This window comes from Palaemon carinicauda, chromosome 4 (genome assembly GCF_036898095.1).
Source record: "Palaemon carinicauda isolate YSFRI2023 chromosome 4, ASM3689809v2, whole genome shotgun sequence".
In the NCBI taxonomy this organism is placed as follows: domain Eukaryota; kingdom Metazoa; phylum Arthropoda; class Malacostraca; order Decapoda; family Palaemonidae; genus Palaemon; species Palaemon carinicauda.
The window spans coordinates 169,032,212-169,053,316 of NC_090728.1; positions in this window are offsets into that span (position 1 = coordinate 169,032,212).

Consider the following 21,105-nt stretch of genomic DNA (forward strand, 5'->3'; position numbering starts at 1 on the left):
AGACATCGTGATTTAAATGGCGTTCTTAAATCGGATGAACAGATGAATGAGTATTTTATAATGATGTTCCGAAGACAAGATAATTATGGCTGTTACACAACACCTGCTTGAAAAAGGATAACATCGTGCATTTGGCAACTTCCATTATTCGTACGTACGGTCGTAGGTACCAATTATGTGCCCCCTTTGTACGTACACTCAAGTATAAAAAAGGGCCAGGGGTCAGGTTGACTCTTAGTTCCTACCTGCCACTCGTAACAAGATGACACGCTCCCCAACCTCCAGGATACTTTCTCAGGGGAGAGAAATGTTTGTGGAGAATATTTCTGTGCGTGTTCCAGAAAACATGTCCTCAAAAAAGTTGATTATTTGGATCATCATTGCTGCTGTGATTTCCTCCATTGCTGGCGGCTTAATTGGATATACCATCCAATCATTCAGTGAAAATTCCTGCAACGACACGAGTGATGAAAAGAGCCAGGAGGCCACAGTTTCTGGCGACGTCATCCCCACCATTGAAGAAAATGACAACTGGAAGAACTACAGTGATGCTGATCTATTCAGACGGCAACACTATGACCTGGGAAGAGTTGGCTGCCGCCCTAAGGAACACGTGTTGAATGTTGTAGACATGCTGTCTCCCGAAGACGCCCTTCGAGACGAACAGTTCTTTCCAAGAAGGTCGTACTCAATCGATGTTCGCCATCAGAGAGCTATTGTGCCGGAAGGAAGCACTGCTCTCCTGACAAAGTTACAACCAAGGAAATAATCATTTCATACAAAGATGGCAATGAACAAAAGTTCGTAAAAAGAAATTTCGAAGAACATTCTCGGTGTAAGTGCTTGCCACCCTGAAAGAGGGTGAATGATGTTGGTGAAGCTACTACGTTTCCATTGAGGATCATTATTAGTACAAATACGTAATTTTCATGTTTGCAGCCGTGAGAGACGTGTTCACGGGATTTGTGTTATAACTGTAACACTATGCAATCAATCAGGTAAAGGAAACGATATAATTTTCCTGTCAAGACCGATATCAGTGATGTGAATATGTTTAACGAGTGAGAATAGCTTTTCAATTTTTATTTATTTAATAATTTCATCCTCAGCTATCACGTACAAAATGCTGTGAACATATCTAAAGTTGTGTACTATATTTTTAAAATTTCACCAAGATGTGCCATCAACTGTGATATGAATATGATTAACGAGAGAGAATACCTTTTCTATTTTTATTTATTCAACAAATCTATCCTCATCTACTTTGAAACACAATGATATGAACATATCTAAAGTTGTGTATATTTTGAAATTTCTCCCAGATGTAATATTTCATGCTTTTTTATAAAATGTCTACGTGAATAGCTTACCAGTATTAATGCAGATTCAGATACATTACTTTTTAGCTGAGTTTTAATTCAGTCAATATATATCTATCGCATAACTTATATCCAGAGATATTACGATATCAGACCAATGAAATACTTAATGTGCCATTGGGAAGATAAAAATGAATATGGCTTCTTCCAATATTTTAATTGTATGTAACATTAGTTTTCGAAATGTAATTATTGTTACGTGTGTATTTATTTTCTATATTGTATATAAATGGATATTCTAAGGCTTGACCTTTTTTTACTTAGTTTAGCGTAGGCCTTAGGGATATGATTCTTCAATTTGAATTCATATATTTGTGAAATGATTTTTGTTTACAAATGTATGTTGCTATTGCCACAACATGCCCAGCTGTGTTTAATACTTCAATGAAGAAAAGATATCGTAGATTTTTAATTTGGATTGTAAAGGAAATTCTATATTAAAATAAAGGCCCCTGAATGGAGGGATGCCAAGATGAACTTGAGTCAGGTTAAAATTTAGAGAAAATATGAAAGAGCCGGAAATTTCTTATTTGTTTTTAGGCAGAACTTCATGTGCATTAGTTTATAGTTGAGTCAATTTATATGTATTGCATAATCTATATTAAGATATTTTATGGTATCGGACAAAAGAAGCACTGGATAAAAATGAATATGGCTCTTTCAGTAATTCAATTGTGTATAACATTAGTTTTAGAAATGTAAGTATTGTTAAGTATTTTTATATCAAATAAAAATGGATAATCCAACATATGACATTTATTTACCCATTATATCGTGTCTTGTGGTTCTCATTGTCCAATTTTACTGTATACTTTTTCGTAATGTTTTGGTGTGTAAGTGTATATTGTTATTGCTCTTATGATTTTATTTTTCTTTGGTATTTTCACTGAGTGACGAATTTTTATTTCGAATATCTGACAGTTCATGATTAGGCTATCTGACTTATTCAAGCAAATATATTTAAAACTGATACTACAATAAAACCATTAAATGGGAATAGAAAATTGAAATGGAAAAGATTTCCACTAAAGGAAACTTGAATCTGAAGCTTCCATCATTGCAATAGGTCGATTAATGTGATAGGAAGGCAAAGGATGGTCAGGGTTTTAAAACAAATCTTGAGCAACAAGTATAAACAACTGACCGAACAATTGCCAGAGACTAATAATTATATTAGAAATAAAAAATCAATTGACCGGAAGCTTTTGTCGAACAAATTAAGATGAAATTCAGCATCTGAAGAAGACAGGAGAACAATACTCGAAAGAATGTAGGCGCTTCTTCCAAATAGATTGACAACCGAAAATCTTGAAATACTTTCTCAATATGCAAATATTTTGTGATATTGAAGAACAAAAAGACCAAATGTGTTTCTCAAAGGTAAATTTGCTACCAAATATCTCACCTAAAAATTTCTAAAGTCTTATAGAGTTAAAGAAACGCAGTCAGTAGTGAGATCCGGATGTTGAGCCACTGACTTCCACCTAATTACAATCATACTTTCCAATACCACTTGTGTACTTTAGCGGAATAAAAATTATTATTCAGTGTAAAGTGTAAAGTATTTGTTGATAATATAATTATACGGTCTATCCAGTATTTTTCTTTAGTTTACAAACACACAATTACAAATATATATATATATATATATATATATATATATACATATATATATATATATATATATATATATATATATATATATATATATATATATACATATATATATACACACAATATATTCAAAACTATTTTCCATTGATAAAAGGTATCGCAATGTATTGAAAGTAGACTTTGCAATCTTCAGTATAGTGTAAGTAAAAATATAACTTCTAAATAAATCATATGAGGCATTTTTTGAAAGAAAAAAAATTTGCAATGAGTCAAAGCTGAAAAAGACATCGTGATTTAAATGGCGTTCTTAAATCGGATGAACAGATGAATGAGTATTTTATAATGATGTTCCGAAGACAAGATAATTATGGCTGTTACACAACACCTGCTTGAAAAAGGATAACATCGTGCATCTGGCAACTTCCATTATTCGTACGTACGGTCGTAGGTACCAATTATGTGCCCCCTTTGTACGTACACTCAAGTATAAAAAAGGGCCAGGGGTCAGGTTCACTCTTAGTTCCTACCTGCCACTCGTAACAAGATGACACGCTCCCCAACCTCCAGGATACTTTCTCAGGGGAGAGATATGTTTGTGGAGAATATTTCTGTGCGTGTTCCAGAAAACATGTCCTCAAAAAAGTTGATTATTTGGATCATCATTGCTGCTGTGATTTCCTCCATTGCTGGCGGCTTAATTGGATATACCATCCAATCATTCAGTGAAAATTCCTGCAACGACACGAGTGATGAAAAGAGCCAGGAGGCCACAGTTTCTGGCGACGTCATCCCCACCATTGAAGAAAATGACAACTGGAAAAACTACAGTGATGCTGATCTATTCAGACGGCAACACTATGACCTGGGGAGAGTTGGCTGCCGCCCTAAGGAACACGTGTTGAATGTTGTAGACATGCTGTCTCCCGAAGACGCCCTTCGAGACAAACAGTTCTTTCCGAAGAAGGTCGTACTCAATCGATGTTCGCCATCAGAGAGCTATTGTGCCGGAAGGAAGCACTGCTCTCCTGACAAAGTTACAACCAAGGAAATAATCATTTCATACAAAGATGGCAATGAACAAAAGTTCGTAAAAAGAAATTTCGAAGAACATTCTCGGTGTAAGTGCTTGCCACCCTGAAAGAGGGTGAATGATGTTGGTGAAGCTACTACGTTTCCATTGAGGATCATTATTAGTACAAATACGTAATTTTCATGTTTGCAGCCGTGAGAGACGTGTTCACGGGATTTGTGTTATAACCGTAACACTATGCAATCAATCAGGTAAAGGAAACGATATAATTTTCCTGTCAAGATCGATATCAGTGATGTGAATATGTTTAACGAGTGAGAATAGCTTTTCAATTTTTATTTATTTAATAATTTCATCCTCAGCTATCACGTACAAAATGCTGTGAACATATCTAAAGTTGTGTACTATATTTTTAAAATTTCACCAAGATGTGCCATCAACTGTGATATGAATATGATTAACGAGAGAGAATACCTTTTCTATTTTTATTTATTCAACAAATCTATCCTCATCTACTTTGAAACACAATGATATGAACATATCTAAAGTTGTGTATATTTTGAAATTTCTCCCAGATGTAATATTTCATGCTTTTTTATAAAATGTCTACGTGAATAGCTTACCAGTATTAATGCAGATTCAGATACATTACTTTTTAGCTGAGTTTTAATTCAGTCAATATATATCTATCGCATAACTTATATCCAGAGATATTACGATATCAGACCAAAGAAATACTTAATGTGCCATTGGGAAGATAAAAATGAATATGGCTTCTTCCAATATTTTAATTGTATGTAACATTAGTTTTCGAAATGTAATTATTGTTACGTGTGTATTTATTTTCTATATTGTATATAAATGGATATTCTAAGGCTTGACCTTTTTTTACTTAGTTTAGCGTAGGCCTTAGGGATATGATTCTTCAATTTGAATTCATATTTTTGTGAAATGATTTTTGTTTACAAATGAATGTTGCTATTGCCACAACATGCCCAGCTGTGTTTAATACTTCAATGAAGAAAAGATATCGTAGATTTTTAATTTGGATTGTAAAGGAAATTCTATATTAAAATAAAGGCCCCTGAATGGAGGGATGCCAAGATGAACTTGAGTCAGGTTAAAATTTAGAGAAAATATGAAAGAGCCGGAAATTTCTTATTTGTTTTTAGGCAGAACTTCATGTGCATTAGTTTATAGTTGAGTCAATTTATATGTATTGCATAATCTATATTAAGATATTTTACGGTATCGGACAAAAGAAGCACTGGATAAAAATGAATATGGCTCTTTCAGTAATTCAATTGTGTATAACATTAGTTTTAGAAATGTAAGTATTGTTAAGTATTTTTATATCAAATAAAAATGGATAATCCAACATATGACATTTATTTACCCATTATATCGTGTCTTGTGGTTCTGATTGTCCAATTTTACTGTATACTTTTTCGCAATGTTTTGGTGTGTAAGTGTATATTGATATTGCTCTTATGATTTTATTTTTCTTTGGTATTTTCACTGAGTGACGAATTTTTATTTCGAATATCTGACAGTTCATGATTAGGCTATCTGACTTATTCAAACAAATATATTTAAAACTGATACTACAATAAAACCATTAAATGGGAATAGAAAATTGAAATGGAAAAGATTTCCACTAAAGGAAACTTGAATCTGAAGCTTCCATCATTGCAATAGGTCGATTAATGTGATAGGAAGGCAAAGGATGGTCAGGGTTTTTAAACAAATCTTAAGCAACAAGTATAAACAACTGACCGAACAATTGCCAGAGACTAATAATTATATTAGAAATAAAAAATCAATTGACCGGAAGCTTTTGTCGAACAAATTAAGATGAAATTCAGCAGCTGAAGAAGACAGGAGAACAATACTCGAAAGAATGTAAGCGCTTCTTCCAAATAGATTGACAACCGAAAATCTTGAAATACTTTCTCAATATGCAAACATTTTGTGATATTGAAGAATAAAAAGACCAAATGTGTTTCTCAAAGGTAAATTTGCTACCAAATATCTCACCTAAAAATTTCTAAAGTCTTATAGAGTTAAAGAAACGCAGTTAGTAGTGAGATCCGGATGTTGAGCCACTGACTTCCACCTAATTACAATCATACTTTCCAATACCACTTGTGTACTTTAGCGGAATAAAAATTATTATTCAGTGTAAAGTGTAAAGTATTTGTTGATAATAAGATAATTATACGGTCTATCCAGTATTTTTCTTTAGTTTACAAACACACAATTACAAAGTTCATATATATACATATATATATATATATATATATATATATATATATATATATATATATATATATATATATATATATATATATATATACACACACAATATATTCAAAACTATTTTCCATTGATAAAAGTTATCGCAATGTATTGAAAGTAGACTTTGCCATCTTCAGTATAGTGTAAGTAAAAATATAACTTCTAAATAAATCATATGAGGCATTTTTTGAAAGCAAAAAAATTTGCAATGAGTCAAAGCTGAAAAAGACATCGTGATTTAAATGGCGTTCTTAAATCGGATGAACAGATGAATGAGTATTTTATAATGATGTTCCGAAGACAAGATAATTATGGCTGTTACACAACACCTGCTTGAAAAAGGATAACATCGTGCATCTGGCAACTTCCATTATTCGTACGTACGGTCGTAGGTACCAATTATGTGCCCCCTTTGTACGTACACTCAAGTATAAAAAAGGGCCAGGGGTCAGGTTGACTCTTAGTTCCTACCTGCCACTCGTAACAAGATGACACGCTCCCCAACCTCCACGATACTTTCTCAGGGGAGAGAAATGTTTGTGGTGAATATTTCTGTGAGTGTTCCAGAAAACATGTCCTCAAAAAAGTTGATTATTTGGATCATCATTGCTGCTGTGATTTCCTCCATTGCTGGCGGCTTAATTGGATATACCATCCAATCATTCAGTGAAAATTCCTGCAACGACACGAGTGATGAAAAGAGCCAGGAGGCCACAGTTTCAGGCGACGTCCTCCCCACCATTGAAGAAAATGACAACTGGAAGAACTACAGTGATGCTGATCTATTCAGACGGCAACACTATGACCTGGGAAGAGTTGGCTGCCGCCCTAAGGAACACGTGTTGAATGTTGTAGACATGCTGTCTCCCGAAGACGCCCTTCGAGACAAACAGTTCTTTCCGAAGAAGGTCGTACTCAATCGATGTTCGCCATCAGAGAGCTATTGTGCCGGAAGGAAGCACTGCTCTCCTGACAAAGTTACAACCAAGGAAATAATCATTTCATACAAAGATGGCAATGAACAAAAGTTCGTAAAAAGAAATTTCGAAGAACATTCTCGGTGTAAGTGCTTGCCACCCTGAAAGAGGGTGAATGATGTTGGTGAAGCTACTACGTTTCCATTGAGGATCATTATTAGTACAAATACGTAATTTTCATGTTTGCAGCCGTGAGAGACGTGTTCACGGGATTTGTGTTATAACTGTAACACTATGCAATCAATCAGGTAAAGGAAACGATATAATTTCCTGTCAAGACCGATATCAGTGATGTGAATATGTTTAACGAGTGAGAATAGCTTTTCAATTTTTATTTATTTAATAATTTCATCCTCAGCTATCACGTACAAAATGCTGTGAACATATCTAAAGTTGTGTACTATATTTTTAAAATTTCACCAAGATGTGCCATCAACTGTGATATGAATATGATTAACGAGAGAGAATACCTTTTCTATTTTTATTTATTCAACAAATCTATCCTCATCTACTTTGAAACACAATGATATGAACATATCTAAAGTTGTGTATATTTTGAAATTTCTCCCAGATGTAATATTTCATGCTTTTTTATAAAATGTCTACGTGAATAGCTTACCAGTATTAATGCAGATTCAGATACATTACTTTTTAGCTGAGTTTTAATTCAGTCAATATATATCTATCGCATAACTTATATCCAGAGATATTACGATATCAGACCAAAGAAATACTTAATGTGCCATTGGGAAGATAAAAATGAATATGGCTTCTTCCAATATTTTAATTGTATGTAACATTAGTTTTCGAAATGTAATTATTGTTACGCGTGTATTTATTTTCTATATTGTATACAAATGGATTTTCTAAGGCTTGACCTTTTTTTACTTAGTTTAGCGTAGGCCTTAGGGATATGATTCTTCAATTTGAATTCATATATTTGTGAAATGATTTTTGTTTACAAATGTATGTTGCTATTGCCACAACATGCCCAGCTGTGTTTAATACTTCAATGAAGAAAAGATATCGTAGATTTTTAATTTGGATTGTAAAGGAAATTCTATATTAAAATAAAGGCCCCTGAATGGAGGGATGACAAGATGAACTTGAGTCAGGTTAAAATTTAGAGAAAATATGAAAGAGCCGGAAATTTCTTATTTGTTTTTAGGCAGAACTTCATGTGCATTAGTTTATAGTTGAGTCAATTTATATGTATTGCATAATCTATATTAAGATATTTTACGGTATCGGACAAAAGAAGCACTGGATAAAAATGAATATGGCTCTTTCAGTAATTCAATTGTGTATAACATTAGTTTTAGAAATGTAAGTATTGTTAAGTATTTTTATATCAAATAAAAATGGATAATCCAACATATGACATTTATTTACCCATTATATCGTGTCTTGTGGTTCTGATTGTCCAATTTTACTGTATACTTTTTCGCAATGTTTTGGTGTGTAAGTGTATATTGTTATTGCTCTTATGATTTTATTTTTCTTTGGTATTTTCACTGAGTGACGAATTTTTATTTCGAATATCTGACAGTTCATGATTAGGCTATCTGACTTATTCAAGCAAATATATTTAAAACTGATACTACAATAAAACCATTAAATGGTTATAGAAAATTGAAATGGAAAAGATTTCCACTAAAGGAAACTTGAATCTGAAGCTTCCATCATTGCAATAGGTCGATTAATGTGATAGGAAGGCAAAGGATGGTCAGGGTTTTAAAACAAATCTTAAGCAACAAGTATAAACAACTGACCGAACAATTGCCAGAGACTAATAATTATATTAGAAATAAAAAATCAATTGACCGGAAGCTTTTGTCGAACAAATTAAGATGAAATTCAGCAGCTGAAGAAGACAGGAGAACAATACTCAAAAGAATGTAAGCGCTTCTTCCAAATAGATTGACAACAGAAAATCTTGAAATACTTTCTCAATATGCAAATATTTTGTGATATTGAAGAACAAAAAGACCAAAAGTGTTTCTCAAAGGTAAATTTGCTACCAAATATCTCACCTAAAAATTTCTAAAGTCTTATAGAGTTAAAGAAACTCAGTCAGTAGTGAGATCCGGATGTTGAGCCACTGACTTCCACCTAATTACAATCATACTTTCCAATACCACTTGTGTACTTTAGAAGAATAAAAATTATTATTCAGTGTAAAGTATGAAGTATTTGTTGATAATAAGATAATTATACGGTCTATCCAGTATTTTTCTTTAGTTTACAAACACACAATTACAAAGTTTATATATATATACATATATATATATATATATATATATATATATATATATATATATATATATATATATATTGTATATACACACAATATATTCAAAACTATTTTCCATTGATAAAAGGTATCGCAATGTATTGAAAGTAGACTTTGCCATCTTCAGTATAGTGTAAGTAAAAATATAACTTCTAAATAAATCATATGAGGGATTTTTTGAAAGCAAAAAAATTTGCAATGAGTCAAAGCTGAAAAAGACATCGTGATTTGAATGGCGTTCTTTAATCGGATGAACAGATGAATGAGTATTTTATAATGATGTTCCGAAGACAAGATAATTATGGCTGTTACACAACACCTGCTTGAAAAAGGATAACATCGTGCATCTGGCAACTTCCATTATTCGTACGTACGGTCGTAGGTACCAATTATGTGCCCCCTTTGTACGTACACTCAAGTATAAAAAAGGGCCAGGGGTCAGGTTGACTCTTAGTTCCTACCTGCCACTCGTAACAAGATGACACGCTCCCCAACCTCCAGGATACTTTCTCAGGGGAGAGAAATGTTTGTGGAGAATATTTCTGTGCGTGTTCCAGAAAACATGTCCTCAAAAAAGTTGATTATTTGGATCATCATTGCTGCTGTGATTTCCTCCATTGCTGGCGGCTTAATTGTATATACCATCCAATCATTCAGTGAAAATTCCTGCAACGACACGAGTGATGAAAAGAGCCAGGAGGCCACAGTTTCTGGCGACGTCATCCCCACCATTGAAGAAAATGACAACTGGAAGAACTACAGTGATGCTGATCTATTCAGACGGCAACACTATGACCTGGGAAGAGTTGGCTGCCGCCCTAAGGAACACGTGTTGAATGTTGTAGACATGCTGTCTCCCGAAGACGCCCTTCGAGACAAACAGTTCTTTCCGAAGAAGGTCGTACTCAATCGATGTTCGCCATCAGAGAGCTATTGTGCCGGAAGGAAGCACTGCTCTCCTGACAAAGTTACAACCAAGGAAATAATCATTTCATACAAAGATGGCAATGAACAAAAGTTCGTAAAAAGAAATTTCGAAGAACATTCTCGGTGTAAGTGCTTGCCACCCTGAAAGAGGGTGAATGATGTTGGTGAAGCTACTACGTTTCCATTGAGGATCATTATTAGTACAAATACGTAATTTTCATGTTTGCAGCCGTGAGAGACGTGTTCACGGGATTTGGGTTTTAACTGTAACACTATGCAATCAATCAGGTAAAGGAAACGATATAATTTTCCTGTCAAGACCGATATCAGTGATGTGAATATGTTTAACGAGTGAGAATAGCTTTTCAATTTTTATTTATTTAATAATTTCATCCTCAGCTATCACGTACAAAATGCTGTGAACATATCTAAAGTTGTGTACTATATTTTTAAAATTTCACCAAGATGTGCCATCAACTGTGATATGAATATGATTAACGAGAGAGAATACCTTTTCTATTTCTATTTATTCAACAAATCTATCCTCATCTACTTTGAAACACAATGATATGAACATATCTAAAGTTGTGTATATTTTGAAATTTCTCCCAGATGTAATATTTCATGCTTTTTTATAAAATGTCTACGTGAATAGCTTACCAGTATTAATGCAGATTCAGATACATTACTTTTTAGCTGAGTTTTAATTCAGTCAATATATATCTATCGCATAACTTATATCCAGAGATATTACGATATCAGACCAAAGAAATACTTAATGTGCCATTGGGAAGATAAAAATGAATATGGCTTCTTCCAATATTTTAATTGTATGTAACATTAGTTTTCGAAATGTAATTATTGTTACGTGTGTATTTATTTTCTATATTGTATATAAATGGATATTCTAAGGCTTGACCTTTTTTTACTTAGTTTAGCGTATGCCTTAGGGATATGATTCTTCAATTTGAATTCATATATTTGTGAAATGATTTTTGTTTACAAATGTATGTTGCTATTGCCACAACATGCCCAGCTGTGTTTAATACTTCAATGAAGAAAAGATATCGTAGATTTTTAATTTGGATTGTAAAGGAAATTCTATATTAAAATAAAGGCCCCTGAATGGAGGGATGCCAAGATGAACTTGAGTCAGGTTAAAATTTAGAGAAAATATGAAAGAGCCGGAAATTTCTTATTTGTTTTTAGGCAGAACTTCATGTGCATTAGTTTATAGTTGAGTCAATTTATATGTATTGCATAATCTATATTAAGATATTTTACGGTATCGGACAAAAGAAGCACTGGATAAAAATGAATATGGCTCTTTCAGTAATTCAATTGTGTATAACATTAGTTTTAGAAATGTAAGTATTGTTAAGTATTTTTATATCAAATAAAAATGGATAATCCAACATATGACATTTATTTACCCATTATATCGTGTCTTGTGGTTCTGATTGTCCAATTTTACTGTATACTTTTTCGCAATGTTTTGGTGTGTAAGTGTATATTGTTATTGCTCTTATGATTTTATTTTTCTTTGGTATTTTCACTGAGTGACGAATTTTTATTTCGAATATCTGACAGTTCATGATTAGGCTATCTGACTTATTCAAGCAAATATATTTAAAACTGATACTACAATAAAACCATTAAATGGGAATAGAAAATTGAAATGGAAAAATAGATTTCCACTAAAGGAAAATTGAATCTGAAGCTTCCATCATTGCAATAGGTCGATTAATGTGATAGGAAGGCAAAGGATGGTCAGGGTTTTAAAACAAATTTTAAGCAACAAGTATAAACAACTGACCGAACAATTGCCAGAGACTAATAATTATATTAGAAATAAAAAATCAATTGACCGGAAGCTTTTGTCGAACAAATTAAGATGAAATTCAGCAGCTGAAGAAGACAGGAGAACAATACTCGAAAGAATGTAAGCGCTTCTTCCAAATAGATTGACAACCGAAAATCTTGAAATACTTTCTCAATATGCAAATATTTTGTGATATTGAAGAACAAAAAGACCAAAAGTGTTTCTCAAAGGTAAATTTGCTACCAAATATCTCACCTAAAAATTTCTAAAGTCTTATAGAGTTAAAGAAACGCAGTCAGTAGTGAGATCCGGATGTTGAGCCACTGACTTCCACCTAATTACAATCATACTTTCCAATACCACTTGTGTACTTTAGCGGAATAAAAATTATTATTCAGTGTAAAGTGTAAAGTATTTGTTAATAATAAGATAATTATACGGTCTATCCAGTATTTTTCTTTAGTTTACAAACACACAATTACAAAGTTTATATATATACATATATATATATATATATATATATATATATATATATATATATATATATATATATATATATATATATATATATATATATATATACACACAATATATTCAAAACTATTTTCCTTTGATAAAAGGTATCGCAATGTATTGAAAGTAGACTTTGCCATCTTCAGTATAGTGTAAGTAAAAATATAACTTCTAAATAAATCATATGAGGGATTTTTTGAAAGCAAAAAAATTTGCAATGAGTCAAAGCTGAAAAAGACATCGTGATTTAAATGGCATTCTTAAATCGGATGAACAGATGAATGAGTATTTTATAATGATGTTCCGAAGGCAAGATAATTATGGCTGTTACACAACACCTGCTTGAAAAAGGATAACATCGTGCATCTGGCAACTTCCATTATTCGTACGTACGGTCGTAGGTACCAATTATGTGCCCCCTTTGTACGTACACTCAAGTATAAAAAAGGGCCAGGGGTCAGGTTGACTCTTAGTTCCTACCTGCCACTCGTAACAAGATGACACGCTCCCCAACCTCCACGATACTTTCTCAGGGGAGAGAAATGTTTGTGGAGAATATTTCTGTGCGTGTTCCAGAAAACATGTCCTCAAAAAAGTTGATTATTTGGATCATCATTGCTGCTGTGATTTCCTCCATTGCTGGCGGCTTAATTGGATATACCATCCAATCATTCAGTGAAAATTCCTGCAACGACACGAGTGATGAAAAGAGCCAGGAGGCCACAGTTTCTGGCGACGTCATCCCCACCATTGAAGAAAATGACAACTGGAAGAACTACAGTGATGCTGATCTATTCAGACGGCAACACTATGACCTGGGGAGAGTTGGCTGCCGCCCTAAGGAACACGTGTTGAATGTTGTAGACATGCTGTCTCCCGAAGACGCCCTTCGAGACAAACAGTTCTTTCCGAAGAAGGTCGTACTCAATCGATGTTCGCCATCAGAGAGCTATTGTGCCGGAAGGAAGCACTGCTCTCCTGACAAAGTTACAACCAAGGAATTAATCATTTCATACAAAGATGGCAATGAACAAAAGTTCGTAAAAAGAAATTTCGAAGAACATTCTCGGTGTAAGTGCTTGCCACCCTGAAAGAGGGTGAATGATGTTGGTGAAGCTACTACGTTTCCATTGAGGATCATTATTAGTACAAATACGTAATTTTCATGTTTGCAGCCGTGAGAGACGTGTTCACGGGATTTGTGTTTTAACTGTAACACTATGCAATCAATCAGGTAAAGGAAACGATATAATTTTCCTGTCAAGACCGATATCAGTGATGTGAATATGTTTAACGAGTGAGAATAGCTTTTCAATTTTTATTTATTTAATAATTTCATCCTCAGCTATCACGTACAAAATGCTGTGAACATATCTAAAGTTGTGTACTATATTTTTAAAATTTCACCAAGATGTGCCATCAACTGTGATATGAATATGATTAACGAGAGAGAATACCTTTTCTATTTTTATTTATTCAACAAATCTATCCTCATCTACTTTGAAACACAATGATATGAACATATCTAAAGTTGTGTATATTTTGAAATTTCTCCCAGATGTAATATTTCATGCTTTTTTATAAAATGTCTACGTGAATAGCTTACCAGTATTAATGCAGATTCAGATACATTACTTTTTAGCTGAGTTTTAATTCAGTCAATATATATCTATCGCATAACTTATATCCAGAGATATTACGATATCAGACCAAAGAAATACTTAATGTGCCATTGGGAAGATAAAAATGAATATGGCTTCTTCCAATATTTTAATTGTATGTAACATTAGTTTTCGAAATGTAATTATTGTTACGTGTGTATTTATTTTCTATATTGTATATAAATGGATATTCTAAGGCTTGACCTTTTTTTACTTAGTTTAGCGTATGCCTTAGGGATATGATTCTTCAATTTGAATTCATATATTTGTGAAATGATTTTTGTTTACAAATGTATGTTGCTATTGCCACAACATGCCCAGCTGTGTTTAATACTTCAATGAAGAAAAGATATCGTAGATTTTTAATTTGGATTGTAAAGGAAATTCTATATTAAAATAAAGGCCCCTGAATGGAGGGATGCCAAGATGAACTTGAGTCAGGTTAAAATTTAGAGAAAATATGAAAGAGCCGGAAATTTCTTATTTGTTTTTAGGCAGAACTTCATGTGCATTAGTTTATAGTTGAGTCAATTTATATGTATTGCATAATCTATATTAAGATATTTTACGGTATCGGACAAAAGAAGCACTGGATAAAAATGAATATGGCTCTTTCAGTAATTCAATTGTGTATAATATTAGTTTTAGAAATGTAAGTATTGTTAAGTATTTTTATATCAAATAAAAATGGATAATCCAACATATGACATTTATTTACCCATTATATCGTGTCTTGTGGTTCTGATTGTCCAATTTTACTGTATACTTTTTCGCAATGTTTTGGTGTGTAAGTGTATATTGTTATTGCTCTTATGATTTTATTTTTCTTTGGTATTTTCACTGAGTGACGAATTTTTATTTCGAATATCTGACAGTTCATGATTAGGCTATCTGACTTATTCAAGCAAATATATTTAAAACTGATACTACAATAAAACCATTAAATGGGAATAGAAAATTGAAATGGAAAAATAGATTTCCACTAAAGGAAAATTGAATCTGAAGCTTCCATCATTGCAATAGATCGATTAATGTGATAGGAAGGCAAAGGATGGTCAGGGTTTTAAAACAAATTTTAAGCAACAAGTATAAACAACTGACCGAACAATTGCCAGAGACTAATAATTATATTAGAAATAAAAAATCAATTGACCGGAAGCTTTTGTCGAACAAATTAAGATGAAATTCAGCAGCTGAAGAAGACAGGAGAACAATACTCGAAAGAATGTAAGCGCTTCTTCCAAATAGATTGACAACCGAAAATCTTGAAATACTTTCTCAATATGCAAATATTTTGTGATATTGAAGAACAAAAAGACCAAAAGTGTTTCTCAAAGGTAAATTTGCTACCAAATATCTCACCTAAAAATTTCTAAAGTCTTATAGAGTTAAAGAAACGCAGTCAGTAGTGAGATCCGGATGTTGAGCCACTGACTTCCACCTAATTACAATCATACTTTCCAATACCACTTGTGTACTTTAGCGGAATAAAAATTATTATTCAGTGTAAAGTGTAAAGTATTTGTTAATAATAAGATAATTATACGGTCTATCCAGTATTTTTCTTTAGTTTACAAACACACAATTACAAAGTTTATATATATACATATATATATATATATATATATATATATATATATATATATATATATATATATATATATATATATATACACAATATATTCAAAACTATTTTCCTTTGATAAAAGGTATCGCAATGTATTGAAAGTAGACTTTGCCATCTTCAGTATAGTGTAAGTAAAAATATAACTTCTAAATAAATCATATGAGGGATTTTTTGAAAGCAAAAAAATTTGCAATGAGTCAAAGCTGAAAAAGACATCGTGATTTAAATGGCATTCTTAAATCGGATGAACAGATGAATGAGTATTTTATAATGATGTTCCGAAGACAAGATAATTATGGCTGTTACACAACACCTGCTTGAAAAAGGATAACATCGTGCATCTGGCAACTTCCATTATTCGTACGTACGGTCGTAGGTACCAATTATGTGCCCCCTTTGTACGTACACTCAAGTATAAAAAAGGGCCAGGGGTCAGGTTGACTCTTAGTTCCTACCTGCCACTCGTAACAAGATGACACGCTCCCCAACCTCCACGATACTTTCTCAGGGGAGAGAAATGTTTGTGGAGAATATTTCTGTGCGTGTTCCAGAAAACATGTCCTCAAAAAAGTTGATTATTTGGATCATCATTGCTGCTGTGATTTCCTCCATTGCTGGCGGCTTAATTGGATATACCATCCAATCATTCAGTGAAAATTCCTGCAACGACACGAGTGATGAAAAGAGCCAGGAGGCCACAGTTTCTGGCGACGTCATCCCCACCATTGAAGAAAATGACAACTGGAAGAACTACAGTGATGCTGATCTATTCAGACGGCAACACTATGACCTGGGAAGAGTTGGCTGCCGCCCTAAGGAACACGTGTTGAATGTTGTAGACATGCTGTCTCCCGAAGACGCCCTTCGAGACAAACAGTTCTTTCCGAAGAAGGTCGTACTCAATCGATGTTCGCCATCAGAGAGCTATTGTGCCGGAAGGAAGCACTGCTCTCCTGACAAAGTTACAACCAAGGAAATAATCATTTCATACAAAGATGGCAATGAACAAAAGTTCGTAAAAAGAAATTTCGAAGAACATTCTCGGTGTAAGTGCTTGCCACCCTGAAAGAGGGTGAATGATGTTGGTGAAGCTACTACGTTTCCATTGAGGATCATTATTAGTACAAATACGTAATTTTCATGTTTGCAGCCGTGAGAGACGTGTTCACGGGATTTGTGTTATAACTGTAACACTATGCAATCAATCAGGTAAAGGAAACGATATAATTTTCCTGTCAAGATCGATATCAGTGATGTGAATATGTTTAACGAGTGAGAATAACTTTTCAATTTTTATTTATTTAATAATTTCATCCTCAGCTATCACGTACAAAATGCTGTGAACATATCTAAAGTTGTGTACTATATTTTTAAAATTTCACCAAGATGTGCCATCAACTGTGATATGAATATGATTAACGAGAGAGAATACCTTTTCTATTTTTATTTATTCAACAAATCTATACTCATCTACTTTGAAACACAATGATATGAACATATCTAAAGTGTATATTTTGAAATTTCTCCCAGATGTAAGATTTCATACTTTTTTATAAAATGTCTACATGAATAGCTTACTAGTATTAATGCAGATTCAGATACATTACTTTTTAGCTGAGTTTTAATTCAGTCAATATATATCTATCGCATAACTTATAGCCAGAGATATTACGATATCAGACCAAAGAAATACTTAATGTGCCATTGGGAAGATAAAAATGAATATGGCTTCTTCCAATATTTTAATTGTATGTAACATTAGTTTTCAAAATGTAATTATTGTTACGTATGTATTTATTTTCTATATTGTATATAAATGGATATTCTAAGGCTTGACCTTTTTTTACTTAGTTTAGCGTAGGCCTTAGGGATATGATTCTTCAATTTGAATTCATATATTTGTGAAATGATTTTTGTTTACAAATGTATGTTGCTATTGCCACAACATGCCCAGCTGTGTTTAATACTTCAATGAAGAAAAGATATCGTAGATTTTTAATTTGGATTGTAAAGGAAATTCTATATTAAAATAAAGGCCCCTGAATGGAGGGATGAACTTGAGTCAGGTTAAAATTTAGAGAAAATATGAAAGAGCCGGAAATTTCTTATTTGTTTTTAGGCAGAACTTCATGTGCATTAGTTTATAGTTGAGTCAATTTATATGTATTGCATAATCTATATTAAGATATTTTACGGTATCGGACAAAAGAAGCACTGGATAAAAATGAATATGGCTCTTTCAGTAATTCAATTGTGTATAACATTAGTTTTAGAAATCTAAGTATTGTTAAGTATTTTTATATCAAATAAAAATGGATAATCCAACATATGACATTTATTTACCCATTATATCGTGTCTTGTGGTTCTGATTGTCCAATTTTACTGTATACTTTTTCGCAATGTTTTGGTGTGTAAGTGTAAATTGTTATTGCTCTTATGATTTTATTTTTCTTTGGTATTTTCACTGAGTGACGAATTTTTATTTCGAATATCTGACAGTTCATGATTAGGCTATCTAACTTATTCAAGCAAATATATTTAAAACTGATACTACAATAAAACCATTAAATGGGAATAGAAAATTGAAATGGAAAAGATTTCCACTAAAGGAAAATTGAATCTGAAGCTTCCATCATTGCAATAGGTCGATTAATGTGATAGGAAGGCAAAGGATGGTCAGGGTTTTAAAACAAATCTTAAGCAACAAGTATAAACAACTGACCGAACAATTGCCAGAGACTAATAATTATATTAGAAATAAAAAATCAATTGACCGGAAGCTTTTGTCGAGCAAATTAAGATGAAATTCAGCAGCTGAAGAAGACAGAAGAACAATACTCGAAAGAATGTAAGCGCTTCTTCCAAATAGATTGACAACAGAAAATCTTGAAATACTTTCTCAATATGCAAATATTTTGTGATATTGAAGAACAAAAAGACCAAATGTGTTTCTCAAAGGTAAATTTGCTACCAAATATCTCACCTAAAAATTTCTAAAGTCTTATAGAGTTAAAGGAACGCAGTCAGTAGTGAGATCCGGATGTTGAGCCACTGACTTCCACCTAATTACAATCATACTTTCCAATACCACTTGTGTACTTTAGCGGAATAAAAATTATTATTCAGTGTAAAGTGTAAAGTATTTGTTGATAATAAGATAATTATACGGTCTATCCAGTATTTTTCTTTAGTTTACAAACACACAATTACAAAGTTATATATATATATATATATATATATATATATATATATATATATATATATATATATATATATATATATATATATACATATATATATATATATATATATATATATATATATATATACATACATATATATATATATATATATATATATATATATATATATATATATATATATATATATATATATATATATATATATACACATAATATATTCAAAACTATTTTCCATTGATAAAAGGTATCGCAATGTATTGAAAGTAGAATTTGCCATCTTCAGTATAGTATAAGTAAAAATATAACTTCTAAATAAATCATATGAGGCATTTTTTGAAAGCAAAAAAATTTGTAATGAGTCAAAGCTGAAAAAGACATCGTGATTTGAATGGCGTTCTTTAATCGGATGAACAGATGAATGAGTATTTTATAATGATGTTCCGAAGACAAGATAATTATGGCTGTTACACAACACCTGCTTGAAAAAGGATAACATCGTGCATCTGGCAACTTCCATTATTCGTACGTACGGTCGTAGGTACCAATTATGTGCCCCCTTTGTACGTACACTCAAGTAAAAAAAAGGGCCAGGGGTCAGGTTGACTCTTAGTTCCTACCTGCCACTCGTAACAAGATGACACGCTCCCCAACCTCCAGGATACTTTTTCAGGGGGGAGAAATGTTTGTGGAGAATATTTCTGTGCGTGTTCCAGAAAACATGTCCTCAAAAAAGTTGATTATTTGGATCATCATTGCTGCTGTGATTTCCTCCATTGCTGGCGGCTTAATTGGATATACCATCCAATCATTCAGTGAAAATTCCTGCAACGACACGAGTGATGAAAAGAGCCAGGAGGCCACAGTTTCTGGCGACGTCATCCCCACCATTGAAGAAAATGACAACTGGAAGAACTACAGTGATGCTGATCTATTCAGACGGCAACACTATGACCTGGGAAGAGTTGGCTGCCGCCCTAAGGAACACGTGTTGAATGTTGTAGACATGCTGTCTCCCGAAGACGCCCTTCGAGACAAACAGTTCTTTCCGAAGAAGGTCGTACTCAATCGATGTTTGCCATCAGAGAGCTATTGTGCCGGAAGGAAGCACTGCTCTCCTGACAAAGTTACAACCGAGGAAATAATCATTTCATACAAAGATGGCAATGAACAAAAGTTCGTAAAAAGAAATTTCGAAGAACATTCTCGGTGTAAGTGCTTGCCACCCTGAAAGAGGGTGAATGATGTTGGTGAAGCTACTACGTTTCCATTGAGGATCATTATTAGTACAAATACGTAATTTTCATGTTTGCAGCCGTGAGAGACGTGTTCACGGGATTTGTGTTATAACTGTAACACTATGCAATCAATCAGGTAAAGGAAACGATATAATTTTCCTGTCAAGACCGATATCAGTGATGTGAATATGTTTAACGAGTGAGAATAGCTTTTCAATTTTTATTTATTTAATAATTTCATCCTCAGCTATCACGTACAAAATGCTGTGAACATATCTAAAGTTGTGTACTATATTTTTAAAATTTCACCAAGATGTGCCATCAACTGTGATATGAATATGATTAACGAGAGAGAATACCTTTTCTATTTTTATTTATTCAACAAATCTATCCTCATCTACTTTGAAAAACAATGATATGAACATATCTAAAGTTGTGTATATTTTGAAATTTCTCCCAGATGTAATATTTCATGCTTTTTTATAAAATGTCTACGTGAATAGCTTACCAGTATTAATGCAGATT